At 48.1% G+C, this 15,280-nt stretch overlaps 1 protein-coding gene across 1 annotated transcript in view; it reads left to right on the top strand.

Moving 5' to 3' along the window:
* Positions 1–5,834: 5,834 nt before the first annotated feature.
* Positions 5,835–15,280, top strand: part of LOC142584394 (protein FAM13B) — a 163,310-nt gene continuing 153,864 nt past the window's right edge. The window contains exon 1 of the mRNA XM_075694546.1: positions 5,835–6,100. The gene's annotated coding sequence lies outside the window, so the exon portion shown is untranslated. The remainder of the gene's footprint in view (positions 6,101–15,280) is intronic.

Here is a 15,280-nt window from a genome sequence, read left to right as displayed (position 1 = left end):
ATAATAATTAGATGAAAAGTGTCAATGAGAAAATTGTAGAGCGCCATGAAAAACTCCCGATACAGCTTTCCGTTGCTCAATACGTGCTACATAAAAGTGATTTTCCGAGCGTGAAAGAAACCCGTGAATACGAGCGGCCAGTCGCACGGCAATTTTACGCGCATATGCGGGCTCCTTACCGTGTTTTCTGCAACGGTCTTAGTTTTTAACGTTTCATTCCAGGGTGTTGTGTCCGTCCGATGTGTGTGAAGCGCGACACATTCTAGGCCGTGGTATTCAACGTTTAAACGTTTCAAATAAGGTATCAGGTAGAAAATTTCTGGACCTTCACAAATGTATGCGTGTAGCTACTGCTAGAAGTCATAAAAATGTTTTGGCTTAAACCAAGAAGTCATCAGTTGCTGAAGATTGAGAAATCACGAAAGTGTTTTTCGGAGTGCGCCACAGTGTTCCAAAAAGTTTAAGCGACGGCTGTGAGAAAGTGGTGAGAGCTAGCGGCTTTAAATATTTCACTGTTATGAGCTACAGTGCTTCTATGTGATTGCTCATGGTTGTTTCAAAAAGTAGTTGGGCATATCGTGTAAGGCAGTGTATAGGTCACTTGTCCACTGTCGGGTATCATTGAATGCCTACTGAGGCAATCATTCAGGCATACGCCAGCTGGGAAGTGTGTGTGTGTGGGGGGGGGGGGGACTACTTTTTCTATTGCTTCTAGCCCTACATTTCAGTCGCTATACTGCTTGAAATGATAGAGATATGGCTGTTAGCGACAAAAAAAGTTATAATCACAATTTGTTGTCATTCAATTAAAGGGGATGTACCTGACGGAAGCTTGATTAGAGTGTCGGAAAGACGACAACGTTTAATGAGAGAAAAAAAAAGCAGACTAGTGGACTGAGAGAAAAATGGACAAACGACGAATGAGTATGTATGCCGCCGCATACATAGAGGAAAGCACAAGGGCCGATGCCCATGCAAGTTGTACTGCTGTTTGGCATTTCAATGAACGGTCACTGGCCAGCTTACGGTACGAGCAGCACCATCGAATGATATATATCTTATAGTTGACTTCGGCATGCCGCAATAATAGCCGGCGGAAATTATTCGCCAGAAGTCTGGCATTGCAACGCATCGGAAAGAAGCGAGACTTGAGGCGTTCTCCTCAAGTTACACTAATCTCATTTTGCTCCTTTTATAGACAGATCACATTGTTACGGGCAGAAACAAGGTTTAAATATATTTTCAGGTATCTACAACGCATTCACTGGCACACCAGATGGAAGACCATCCGTGCGACATCAGCGAGTGCTGTCGTCTTCTGTACTGCCCTCAGTTTCGTCTCCAGTTAATGGCTCATTAGATAGCGAGGGTCTCCAATCCGGCAGCTTTGATGCCTTCGGGTAGAAAGTGTGGGTTTTTTTTTTTTTTTTTTTGACCCGTTGCCTTCATTCAAGAAGTTCACGTACACGTGAAGCCTGCGACAAAAAAAGAAAAAAGGATGTTGCACATCCACCGTCAAGGCCGTGAGGTGTGGTGCTGGCTAACACAACCAGCTTTAGTTCGAGCAGATAAACATAAATAACCCAGAAAGTTGACTGGAAAACGGCGCCGCGGTAGCTCAATTGGTAAGAGTATCGCACGTGAATGCGAGGACGTGGGTTCGTATCTCACCTGCTGCAAGCTTTCTTTTCATCCACTTTCATTGTCATTTATTTATCCTTTCTCTATTTCAATTAGGAACTGCAGATAATTACACTTGTGCGATCACTGGTGTCATTCTTTGTTGGTTTCTTATATATATATATATATATATGTCATATCATGAGAAGTCAACAAACACTGACACCAAGGACAACATAGGGGTAATTACTTGTGCTTAATAAATGAAATCATCCACTTTAATTTCCATTAATTTATCGTTACATTATTTTCATTTATTAAGCGCAAGTAATTTCCCCTATGTTGTCCTTGGTGTCGGTGTTTGTTGGCTTCTCATGATATGACTAATAAAAATCGGGCCCCTCGGTTAACCCCCTTTCTTCTCGTTTATATGTATATATAGACGAAAATACAGCAATATGCCACTTTGTTTTCTGCTCTCACAAAAAAAAAGAAAAACACGGTAGAACGGAACATCGAGCCATGCGCCTGTAATATGGCGCAACGACAGCTACGCAATCAGCCGCAATGACGCCGCATGCACACGAACGTGCACACACACGTACAGGAAGCAAATTTCATCTATTCCCAGCGCGTTTCATATTATTTCGTAACAAAGGCTGTTAGAGCGCGTAAGAAAACTTGATAGCGCGCTGAAGCGTCTCTCGGCTAAAAATACCCTGCTCAGATATATGGATGGCGCTGACGCGCAACTTTCTAAATCATCATGCAACCTATACGCTCGTTGGAAGGCTGCGGTTCCTCCATTACAGCGTCGGTATACTGCGAATCCAATTTAGTCGAGTTCGATCAGCGAAAAGTGACGCTGCGACTTTGTGGCGCGCGGTCAGGTATCTCGAGCGGAACAGGAGCCTTCGCGTCGTGTATGCCTCATGCAGTATACATGGCGTTCTGCTTTTACGTAAGCCTCGAATACAGTAACGCCATTTCTTAAATTCGTCTCCTTTTAAGACGCGGCTGTCCAGTTTCTGGCTCTTATTATGTTGCTTGCGCCCTTTTAACCTAAAATGTGCGAGAGCATCGTATTTGTACGGATATAACGCGATTTTGTTTTCAAAACTTAGGGCCTCAAGACTTGGCGGTATATTCGGATTCGTGACACAGATATAACGCGTTTTCTTTGTTTTTCTGGATCTTCAAACTGCAGGGAGCTAAACAACTAGGCAATACTGGGATCACTATAGCGCGTACGAAGCCGTGTTCGAACACACTCAATCAAAAGAAGGCTTTGCCGTCTTCGATTATGATGCGGGCACTTGTGAAGTCGTGCCTGTCCAATAACCTTGGTGGCATGCATGGGGGACGACGCCGTTCTTGCCGACGGTGACAAAGACGTCAACAGTGACAATGGGTAAATCATGCGTGCACTCGTTCTTTCACTGTATTTTTCTTCTGATGTCTGCCCTCCTTCGCTTCGCCGTCCACCCTTTCAGTGGGCCTTCTTCTTTGTGCCGCTCTTTTGCTTCGTGCGTCTGTGGTCGTGTGCCTCTGTCTGCTCGCTCGTTTATGTTACTGCATCAAGAAAATCAACTGCGCGCTACAGGGCTAGGTATTTTCGTACAGTAATGTTTGTTGTTGTCTTTCTCTCATACACCGTATATGTATTCAGTGCCCTTATCTCAGGTTGCTGTCCCCGTTCAAACTTGCAAGTAAGTTTAGCCAACCTTTATTAGCCCGGTTATAGGGAGTGAAAATGTTGCTGCTTATACACCGATTTTTCATGGGCGCCACCATATTGCTACGCAGTGGCGCCATCTGTGGGCAGTCGGCATGCTGGCTTGGGCGAGCCATGCATGGCAAGCATACGCTCGGCGGTAGTTCCTGCCGTTTGTTTTCGCTCTCGTGCGGGCTATTTAGTATGAGGTGGCGGCTTCTACGTGAAAATGGTTTTGTGAGACGTACTGAATTGTTTTAAGTCGGTATGGCCGGACTTTCTGCTGGCGTTGAGGCGGACGGAGCATGATGTGAGCGCGAAATGTGCTACTTATGCACCGAAAGGCTTCCCTAACGACCTTATATGAACGGACATTGGGTAAATTTCACAAAGTACGATCTAAACATCTCGAACTCGTTCCGCAGCACGCGACAGCAATGCTTTCAAGTAGCGCCGCGCCGGATCGCACAAGAGAGAGAGAGGAGGAGGAGGAAAGGCTCGCCGCGCGCCCTTTCCTCCTCGCCCGATGAAAAGGTCTACGGGCTTGTTGCAAGCTTGCGAAGTGACACACATCGCAACATTCAGTTTTCACGTCGATACACGCATACACGTCGATCGCGGCGATTGTGCAGAGCCACACTAGTCGGCAAATTTGAAGCGAGACTGCCCAAATGCATACTAATTTCTTCCTTTTTCGCATTCTCATTTCTTTCTTTATTGTATTATTTAGTTTATACTAATATGTATCTGTTAAATTTTAATTTCAGAATTCTAGTTAATAATTTCCTCCCGACTTATTTTCTTCGTGTCAAATTCACTAAATTTTCGCTCGTAGTGGTCTTTGCTGTTGGCCGGCTGGCTCTTGCTAATATGTCCTGGGTAAGGATTGGTTGGAACTTACTCTTACGAGCAATTATAGCCTAAGAGCTTTTGTGAATACGGGACCCCATTAAAAGAGAAAGCCAATCTATCTTTCATACCACTCGATTAATGGCCAATTTCCCAGAGTGGGCTGCGCCATGTCAAAGGAACAGCCAACAAACACCATAGCTGAAAAGTTGGCCTAGCAATGGAATAATGACGAGGAACGCAACTGCTGGCCATCAGCGCATTTACCGGGTGGGGGGATAGACAAGCGCAAGCAGGGCTTGAGTTTCTGTGCCTCATAAATATCTGTACCATAAAATAATAAGGAGATATGTCGCCTGTATGAGGACCACAGAGTATTCACCGATCACAAAGCACGTGTTCCATACATACATCTTGCGCGCAGGAGGATGCCTTCGTTCAGCAGGTCACAGAACGTAAGCGAGACTTGCTTTTTATGACCTTTTCGACGTTATTACCTTCTCGGAGGAGGGTTCACGAGCACTGATGACCGCTTGGATTGTACGAATGCATGTGTTGCAGATACAGTTTAGATATGTGCATTCGTGTTTCTGTAGATGGTGCATATGTAATTCTGCATATCGTGTTTCTAGTGCATTTAGAAATTATACACGTATTCCAAACGTGTCGCATCCCCCTCCGTCCCCCCTCCTTCTAGTGGCCTTGGTTCCATCTGGAGGGGCAGTTTTATTGGCCGGAATAACGAAGGAGATGTAAGGGTGGTGGCGTCGCTGTGAATTAGACACTTCTGAAAAAAAAGAAAAGCACCATGACCAAGCAGCAAAAACGTTAATTTTTAACGACGAGGCAAAAAGTTAGTTACTTTATTTGCTTACTGCATCTTTCACAACATATACTCCCCCTCTTTCACATGTAGTAATCACTACCTCCCCTCGGTACATTGCCCCCTCTGGAAAGTTTTGTGCGAACGCCCATCATCATAACACAGTGACATGTTGTCGGGCAACTGCACATGATACCAAAATCTAGCGCTTTCTCTCACTGTAGCGTTACTAACAATTTAGGAGCACTTAAAGTCGGTTCGAAGAGAAATCGCGAGGACCGGCAACAAAAGGTTAAGAGCGACCTCGACGAGATATCGCGACCCCCCTTAGCCCTCTGAACACTGCTGACACGAGCATCTCCCGTACCGTCCGCGTAGGCGTAATGCTTTTAACCAAAGGGGATCCTCGCCACTGCGTCCAGTCAGCCGCCGCCGCCGCTCATGTCACCGCATCCGCCCTCGAAGGAAACACAACAGGTTCGTTTCTCTTTTACTTCAAAACGCCGCCGTATCCATTCCCAGACGCCGACGCGGGAAACTAGGACACGGATTCGTCCGCTCTCCGCGCCCAGGCGCGCTTGCAAAACAAGAGAACCATCAGGCGACGGCGGGCGGCACACAGTGCAGGAGCAAGGAAAAACGGTTCGATTTTTTTCCCTTGCCGAATTCCTCGCCGCTCTTCGTGTCCCTTCCCGAGTCAGCTGCTGGGAGCTGAAGCGTGGAGGACTGCGCGGCGCGCATGCGCCGGCGAGCGCCGCCCCTCGGAGAAGAAAAACGCCGGTGGGGGAGGGGAGAGAGATTTGTTTTGCTTCGGCGCGGCGAGCCGCCATCTTTAGAGCGACGAGGAAAGGCGTACGCGGAGCCGGCGACCCGGCTCTCTACTGTGCGCGAGGACGACGACGCGTGCTTCGCACGTCCAGCAGCAGCCGGCGATGGAGATGAGTGCGTCTGCGGACAGGAACTGTTGTTAGCCGACGGCTCCGCTGAAGGGAGCCGTTCGGAGGTGGCGAAGCAGTTTCGCGAAGCTATTACCTAGCTTAGCCTGTAATTTTGAGTTTCGCACCAGTTTCACCCTTTCGACAGCGTCAGTAAGCGTAAGTACTCCTTGTGTCTGCGTCTTTCTGTACCTTGCCACTTGCCTTTTCCACTACAACAGGCCGGTGCTGAGCGGCGCTGCGCACGTCATGAATCGCGTGCGAACTCAGCATAATGACAGGTAAACAGTGCAGCGCGCCCAGTTGTGACCCCCTGCGGAGCCGAAGCAGCGCCGGTGTGAGACAGCCGCGGAGCCGGGCCTCCAGCACGTGCGGCTCCGGCAGTGTCGCCAACGGCGCGAAAACAATATGCCGGCCATGTTATATAAGGTCGCGGCGCGTTTTACTTTTCTCGCGCACCAGTTGACGACGAACGGCCTTTTTCCTCTCTGGGCCGGCGGCGGATGCATTGCCGCCGGCTAAATCGATATTTGCCTCCGCGGCCGTTCTCTCGAGCTGTCTGTGCCAGCGGCTTGCGCCGTGAGTTACCAGGCTGTGTAAGCGACAGATAGGCAGCCGTCGCGAAAGCAGGGTCGCCCTGTTGGAGCTCCCCGAAGCCGGCAAAGCCGGATATGAATCCGGCACGCCCAGCCTCGCACAGCTGTTCGGTTGCGTTGCGTTGCTGCGTGCATACGAGGACGGCAGGGCAGCGACCTGCTGCTTAGGCTGCTCTATAGGGATGCCCTTGCTCGTTTGCTAGGCCTCGTCCCTGGGGTCTGCTGCCCGTAAGAGATTCCGTTATAAGGCAATGACGGGCGCAATACTCCTGGTGACAATCCCCCATCGGCGGCCCATTAACGATCGACGCTATAATAATAATAATAATAATAATAATAATAATAATAATAATAATAATAAATGGTGGTGAGGAAGAAGTGCTGGCGTGATAGGGCCTTTTATTATCGAGCGATATCACACTAAGACAAGAACCTTAGAGCTTTATTTTTTCCCTTTTCTTTTTTTTCCATACTGATAAGACCAAGTAAGTAGAATTAACGGGTGCAGTAAGCAATGTTAATCGCCTAAAGCTTCAAGAACAGAAAACTCACTTCCAGGCAGTTAGTCAGACTGTTGTCAGTTGGTCTAAAATTGTCGTCAACTCATTATTTCTGCCTTTCAGTGGCCCGTGTCAGCTCTCGCTTCTTGACAGCAAGGGAAAGTCACCATAATAATTGCTGTCGATGACTGATCAGAATCACCTGGCCGCGCGTTGCGAAAGCAGCTGGCTGCGAATCTCTTTGTCGCGAATGCGCCTTTATCGACCAGCCCGTCATTGAGTGTAGTCGCAGAGCCACCGTCTACAAGCTTTTTAGCTTGTCAGATCAACATTGATCAACTTGCGCCCACTGGTCGCGAATTGTTCGCCTGATGATACGAAAACTGTCAATATGTCATTGTATTACGAGACGTTATTAGAATGTACTGCACTTAACCCCTCCCCTCGCTCTCTTTTTCCAGTGAGCGCAAAAAAAAAAAAAGAAAATGGGAAGGAGACCCTCAATGTGTCATGTTTAGTACAGTGCAATGAAGATCGAAAGTGATAAGAAATTCATTAGTCGAGAAAAACAAAACTAGAATAAGACAAGTCACCGCCATCGTCAAAAACGCAGGACATTTGCGCGCGGGCAATGTTTTTACGGCAACCCTTCCAAGGCTTGCCATGACCGGGTGCAGATCCCTTCTAGTCTCCTTCGGGATCCCACAGTGCGGCGTAGGTTACGCCGTTGGCTCGCCTTCGAGGGCCCTTGAGAATCTTCACAGCTTTGCGCGCGCAGTTCTGCCTCTCTGCCACCTTACTTTCAGAATCGGCCCGAGTTCACCGGCCTCGGTGGCCAAATACTCAGCTCGTTCCCCTTCGACCCCTTTCTCTTCTCATTCGCCTCGTGGCCAATCGACCGCAGGCGGGTTGGGGACAAAGAGGGATCGAAGAAGGCGCAGGAAAGGGCCATGGCTCAGAGCACGACCTAGAAAACAATTGATTATATGTAAATTTATATGCAGTGCTAAGCGGGTGAGGCTTTGGCACGACGTGTATAATGCCACTTTGAATCGGGTGACATGCCGTTCTCTTTCAGGAACCAGGAGCGGGGTCTCAAGTGCTGCCAGTTAGCTGCAGGCGAAGCTGCAAGTTGTCAGGCATAGAGATATCAAATACAGCAGTTAATCAAATGTGTGTTTCCGGTTTGCTACCCTCCACGGAGGTGGCGTAAAATGGAGTTAGGAAGACGGAGCGAAGAGAGAAAGCAGTGTTGCTGGCGTTCGCGCAGTCCAGTGGATCGTAAGAAGCGCATTAATGGCTGCAAGGCCTTCGGACCTGTTACAGAATTGTTGCAGAATTATTGCTTCCGAGAGAGGCCATTCAGCCGAATGGTTCAGTACTGAATCAGAGTTTCTGCACACAGTACTGCGGGCACTAGTGCAGAATATGAATCATATGATTTATTGTTTAGTCGTTTGGAAAATGTATGTGTGTGTGGGGGGGGGGGAGCTCATCAGATATGCCAGAACTTTTTTTTTCATATGTGAAAGTGCTTTGCATAAAGGCGCATACTATAGTCTCTTTTAGAACTACCGCCTTCGTCACATCGCCAGTAAAAGCTTATAGCGGGCGTGAGACAGGTGTTGTATTGACTGACAAATACTATGAAATAAACTAGCGTTTGAAGCCACAGGTGCACTGTGCTTGTCAAAAGTACATACACAGGCCGTGTGCACGCGATTGGTGTAGTCGTATGGGCAGGTGGTAGGCAAGGAGGCAGGCTTCGAATGAAAATATAGGTAAGAGAACGAGAAATGGGAAAGAAGACAGCAATATTTACGAGAGTAAATGTGCGATTGGCTACCCTATACTGGGAGTAAAGTAGGGAGTAAGATGAACTTGTTGTCTACAGGTTGGGCTCACAGCGGTGTTAAGACATCCATAAGGTCAGGCCTTGGAGATCTGGAGCGCCATTTGCAAGATTTGCATGTCCCCAGTACAAGTAGCCATTAAAATATAAGGGTCCAGAGACCAGTCAATTTATGCCATACACGGGAAAACTTATTAAAGTAAATATTATCACCAGTAACCAGGAGCTATTCACAAGGACAGTTTTTTTTTTTTCAGATTGCTTTCACAAGGCCGTCAACCGAGTGTTGTTTTTACGACGCAAAGCTAGATCAGCTAAGCGCACGCGCTAGAGTATACACTTCATTTAAATACTAAAACGCTGAGTGCAAAAAAAAAAAGAAACAAAGCGTAGACGACATTGTTCATAATTGAGGTAATTCAACGTATATATATATATATATATATATATATATATATATATATATATATATATATATATATATCAGCTGTATCTGCTGCTCCCACGAGAGCTATTACAGTGGTTCAAACTTAAGATAATTAAGGCAAACACAGAGGGATTATAGCAGCATAGACACTCATGTACTGTTTACTTGATAAAATAGTATGCAGAAAGCCGCTCGTAAGTAACGTAGAAACGGTTGGCACTACAGCAGTCTACCATGGACACGGGCAGGTAGGTGAGTGATTTCCGCTCTTGGGAAAAGACTTAGGGAAAACTACGGAAAGTCCCGCAGTCCCGCAACTGTTCCCCTATAACGAGCGTGACCAGCATGCTACAAGATGAAAGGCGTAATTTCAGACGCACCTGAGCATTGCTTCGTCGTTCCCCCCCTTCTTTCCCTCCACCATTTCGTTTCTCTTGTTCGTTTTGTGTGCACGCTGTAAGGCAACATTCAAGAAAAATCACAGGTAAATTGCTAGCAGTAAATCACTTACGACTCATAGAGTATGCTTTCAAAACACCAGTGTTAACAATAATTTCGCGGTAAGAACGGAAGTTAATATATTGTGTGACGACTCTTGCCCGAGTCGCTCTCCGCGTTAAGAGGTTGATTATTAGTATAGAAGGTGAAGGTCATTTTTTTTCTTCGTGCCAGCACCGGTACGTCCGTGGAACGTCATGGCTTTCAAAGCATTTACTCGTATTTAGGCCGTTATGGCCCAGTGAAAGATTTCGAAACTTTCTTTGGCTCTTTTAGAATTATTCTGTCGTTACTAATAAAAAGCGGACGCCGTCAAAAATCAATGACGTCACATCGAGCTGGGGCGGGAAGGTCAAGGCGACGTCACCGGTGTTTCGTTCGTGCGTATATACCGAGCCTCATCTCACGGTGAGAGTGGCTTTCTTGGCATTGGAGAAAGGTCATTGAACTCACACAGCTGAACTCGTTTTTTGTATTCGGCGTCCCTTTAAAACGATACAACACTGTCACCTCTGTGCCGACGCGTCGTTGTACCTGCAAGTGCTGCCTATTATTGATACCAGAGTTATGCTGTTGAGTTCACGGCTTAATGCAACGCGCCGTATTGCCAGCGCCCAGATACAACGATTTTCTTCATTTAATTTTAATCTGTTGCTGCCATCCTTCGCGCGGCGTTGCCAATCATGTTACTGTAAGGCGGCAACGCAGCGGTTCTCGAAGTATTTACAAAAGCTGGAAAGAATAGCGCTGGCAAAAGATTGTTACATCATCCTTGCCAGAGGAAAGGAAACGCAGTCCAGTGTGGTAAAGGATTAGATGTAGTCATGAAGGGTATAGGAAATTTGTGGGCAACTTCAAGTCTGGGAGGCCCATCTACCCGGCAGTGTGCTTACTATATGTGTATAGTCTGGCGTTGATTATTGTCCCCCGACGTTCGCACTCACTGAAATTGAGGTCACAGGGTAGCAAATTATCTAAACCAAAATCTTCGGGTCTAGCAAGGCCCGCCCCAACAGTAACTACGAATTATTGCGACTCGAAGTCGAGAACGAGAGACGGACTCTTGGAGTAGATGAAGTGGGGACGAAAAGCTTTATACAGTATATACAGATATAGCGGTTAATATCTTATAAGCAGCGGTAAGAGCGCACCAGGCTGACGGGGCGCTGGTTGTGACTCTCTTTCTTAACAATGGGCCGGTTCTGCATTAAATTCCCTTGGCGAAACATTGTCGGCAGGAACGAGGTGGGGCCGGTGGTGACGTCACACTCGTCGCATTCCCCTTTCGTCGCGGCAGCAGTCTTGGTGCGGCGCGCCACCGGATTCCTCAGTTCGCCCAACGGGAAGGGGTCGGCAGTTTCGTGGAACTTTGGAGGTTCGTACACATAGTAGGGCGAGTTGGCTTGACATGGCGATGTCAAAGTGGACAGTGGATGTTTGAAGCTCAGCACAAAGGCGACCACTTCAGAACAGCTTTAAAAGAGCTAGTGTGCTTTTTAAAGGAAACGACTCATTGAAAAACTATAGAGTGTGCGAACTGCTCCGTTGCTTTATATTATATTTTTTAATATTCGCTTGTTTTCTGATCTTTTCTGCCTCATACCCCATCCCCATGTGCAGAGTAGCCAACCGGACACTTAATCTGGTTAACCTCTCTGCCTTTCACCTCTTCCTTCCTTCAGAAGAAGAACGAGGGGGGAGCGCCCGTTGCCTCGATGGTAGGCACGCAGTGTGGCGCAACCGCGAGCGTTTAGCCACAGTTTGGCTGCCAGTGCCGCGCAGCAGCTCCACCACCGCAAAGCTCGGTGGTTTAATAAAGTGTATCACCATCATCGGTGGTAATTGCAAGATATATGAGGGGATGCGCGAACTTGTGACTTAAGCCTGCAGCGCGTTGCCAGTGTTCGTAACGTGCAGCTGTCCAACTGTGTCACGGTTACCATTGCCGTTACCGAGAAGCAGCTTTTCGTCTACGCTGCAGCGGTTTCGTTGGCCGCGATTCCTTTCTCTCTGGTCGCGTTATTTTAAGCAGACTGGACGGCACATGGGGCCGGCCCGCGGTGCACCGCTCGAGATGGTCGGCCAGTCACGCGTAACCGTGCTGCACTTTTTATCTCTTTCTCGGCGGTGCGCTTTGAACGCGCTCTGTATTCTCTCGTGCGAAGAGATCGGCTAACGTCTTCGGCGACGAAGAGCGACCATGACGGCATACGGAATCGACGAAAGGTTACAGAATATTGCAACTCACAGAAAAATAGTGTTTCAAGGTCGCTTTACGGGTGTGCAAGAGGAAATAAGTCGCGGAATTAAAAGCGTTTTGCTGCGGTTTCATCGCGGGCATTAGAGGAAGCCATTATCGGGGCGAGTCTGCGTTGCTGAACTGGTCGTATGGAGAGTCTTCAGGACAACTTCTCTCTGTCAGAGCGGGCCTCGAGGTTTCTCGGTCGAGCATAGAGTGCCTGTCGGTTTTGTATGGTATAGCTGGGATCATGATATCGTGGTTCCCTTGCATTTGTACAGCATGCCGATCGATTCCCCGCGAATACGTCAACCGAGTGTCGACTCCTCTTCCGGCACTTCATTTTGTCGACCGAACGATTTCATTACTACAACACATTTTTCCGTCGGCAGGGTAGTTGAGTCCTGAGCTTTGAAACTTGATGCTGGTCTTAAAGTGCTCGTGAATTTGACTGCTATGCGCGGCCGTTTGAGTAACCGAGGCCTGGCGAAGCTAGCGTCTGGCAACACTGTGTGCTTCCCAAACAAAGCGGGGCCACGGGTTAGAGGGCGCCTGCGGCATGCGCAGGGTGAGCTTCCAAGCGGACCGCCATGAAGGCTCCCCCTAGTGCAATGCCTCTTCCACGCTGCACCAGCTAGAATATGGGAGCTAGCCTGTGTGGTGTTCGCGCAGCGCTAGGCGCACCTGTGCTGCGTCAGCTCCCGTGGTTCCGCGAACCTCACTTCAAACGGCTGTCTCGCACGACCCAGTCAGTTCACGCGGCCATATAGTTTTCTTGGGAAGGAGTTTCGGAAGGTAATTCAAGAAATGCCATGTCGGCCGTGCGTGTGGCCGCTGGGTTTTACAGCAGCGCTTTATCACGGGAAGCGCTCTCGACACTGACCACCTGCCTTCGGTTCTGCGATGGAAGCAGCTGCTCCTTAATGTGGAGCACCGGTAAACGGAAATATTCCCCGCGAGAACCGCCAAATCTCTGGCTGTGTGAGTGAATAATGGCGAGTGTGAAGGTCATGTCCAGGTCGTCTCTCTTGATCAGACGAGTGAGAAACATTGCCAAAACAGTTGAACCTCTTATAACGGAATGGTGTGCTGGTATAATTGGAATCAGGTCTGTGTGGGTGTTTTGTTTATTTTGTGCGGTGTGACACCTTGTGTGCGCACGAGCCTGACGGATAGTTCTCTCGATCAGCATGTTGTGCCCAATCTCCTCTTGTGTAGGGTAGCCAACTGGACTCAAATTTCGTTAAACTTCGTTTCCCCTCTTACGTTATAGGGCCACCAAGGCCCCTATAACGTAAAGCTATTCCAATCTGCTGACGTCAAATTTACGTAACCACCGACGGAAGCATCGGGTGGTAACCCACAGCGTTGTTTGAAAAGCCCAATCAAACGCGCTCCTTGTTTGTAGGATGTAACTTTCACTTGCTTTAAAAGCGAATAAAATTGCCTACATTGAGCAGTTTTTTCTGATCTAAATAGCTGAGAAGAGGCGAGGAGCACGCTCAAGTGGAGAGAGTTTCGATAGGGCTGAGCCAGCGCAGTTGAAGTAGATAACCGCATGAGGAGGGTAATGCCGGCGTCTATGATTGGCCTGCTTCCCCTTACTTAGCTTGCGGTGGCTGGTTGAAAATTCCGGCAAGGGGCAACGGTACGTTCAAAATTCCGCTAAAACGGATCCTCAGCAAAGTATAGTTGGCAGAGCAATGTCGTATACGCACCGAAAGGTCTCGATAACGTTTACGGCGACGCAGAATATCTTATTATACGCAAATAAACTCATGCACCCCGGCAGCTTCGAGTAGCCAGTGCCACAATGGTCGGCGGGCAGCCATCTTCTATTCCTTTCGGAACGGTGAAGTCTGTGGTTATTCAGAAAAAAATTCGGTTCGGCATAATAATGCGTCTTTAACGTGTGCATGTCACTTTGACCCGGCGGGTTGTCGCGGTTTTGTGACGTCGCGTGACAGACAGGCGAAGTGAGTGCAGCCCGAAAAAGTTTCAATGATAGCAATTTGTTAAACGATGCCTTTTTTTGCTGAAAAAGGCGTCGAATAAGAAATTATTTTTCTTTCGTTCGGTCAAATCATGCATAATCAGTGTTGTTTTGACCAATCTTGGAGTGCTGATTGCAGAATTGGAATAGAAAAGTTTGGAATAGCTTTGCGTGATAGCGCCCCAACAGTCCAAAATTTCCGTTCTTTTATTTATCCCTTTTGTCTAAGAATGAATGTGCCTGTACTGGGGCCGATGACACAGTAGGACAGCGTGGCTGATGTTTGCTTTCATCATTGCGTAAATTTTGTCCTCCAACTACTTTTTTTCTTCTGCAGCCTGTGGGCAGTTGTGGTAAGCCTGGTAGGCGGTCACTGGCGGTCGACAATATGTAGCCGTGCTTCTGCTATCAATAGCCGTGACGCAATTAAGTTGATCGAAACACCCTGCGTTCTCTCCCCGGTTCTGCAGCGGCGCTCGCTTTGTTGTCTCTGGTGGCCGTTCTTCAGCGCAGGCACAGAGCAGCCACGGGTTCCGAAACGCCCGTTGTTGCAGTCTGTGTTTTTCGTATTGAGCTGAGCCTGCGCTCGTTTCCGCGAGTTCAATTGCCACGAAGGAACTCGCACCTGCCGGTTCTTTCGCTGGCTGCCGTAATTTTACGTGGCGGACATTCGAGTGATGGATGTTATTTTACTTATTATTATTATTATTATTATTATTATTATTATCTCTCTGTCTGTATTTTTGTAGCAAGGACAACGACTCTCTGTAATCACGAAGGCGGCGCTCGTTAGCGTGACGACACACTGCGGGCCGCCAGACGAGGTACCGTTCAGTGCTCACCGCGGAGCTTGTGGCGCCGTCTAGTGTTGAGAATCCGGGACGGCAGACTTTACATAGCCCCCGTCGGGCATGTTTGCATTGCCCGGCACGGCGCCGTTCACTCACTGCCCGGAATACTGTCGTCATGACCGCATTTTGCGTCGCCGCCGTCTCGGCGGGGATACATCTTGGCGTTTTGCCGCATACTATATGGTATAGTGTGAATAACATAGTGCATATATTTATCTGCGGTTCAGATGACACGCATTGCGGACTGGTGCGGTTTAGAATTAAGGCATACAGTGTGAGCATAGTCTTCGAAGATTTCATTCTCTACTTTATTACAATTTATCCTTGCGATAAACGACGCCAAATTGCCTCTGTACCGGTTGGTTATTGTTTCTTTTTTTTCC

Source organism: Dermacentor variabilis, chromosome 1 (genome assembly GCF_050947875.1).
Source record: "Dermacentor variabilis isolate Ectoservices chromosome 1, ASM5094787v1, whole genome shotgun sequence".
NCBI lineage: Eukaryota > Metazoa > Arthropoda > Arachnida > Ixodida > Ixodidae > Dermacentor > Dermacentor variabilis.
Note: the sequence above shows the minus strand (reverse complement) of the source record. Positions and strands in the feature narration are given on the sequence as shown.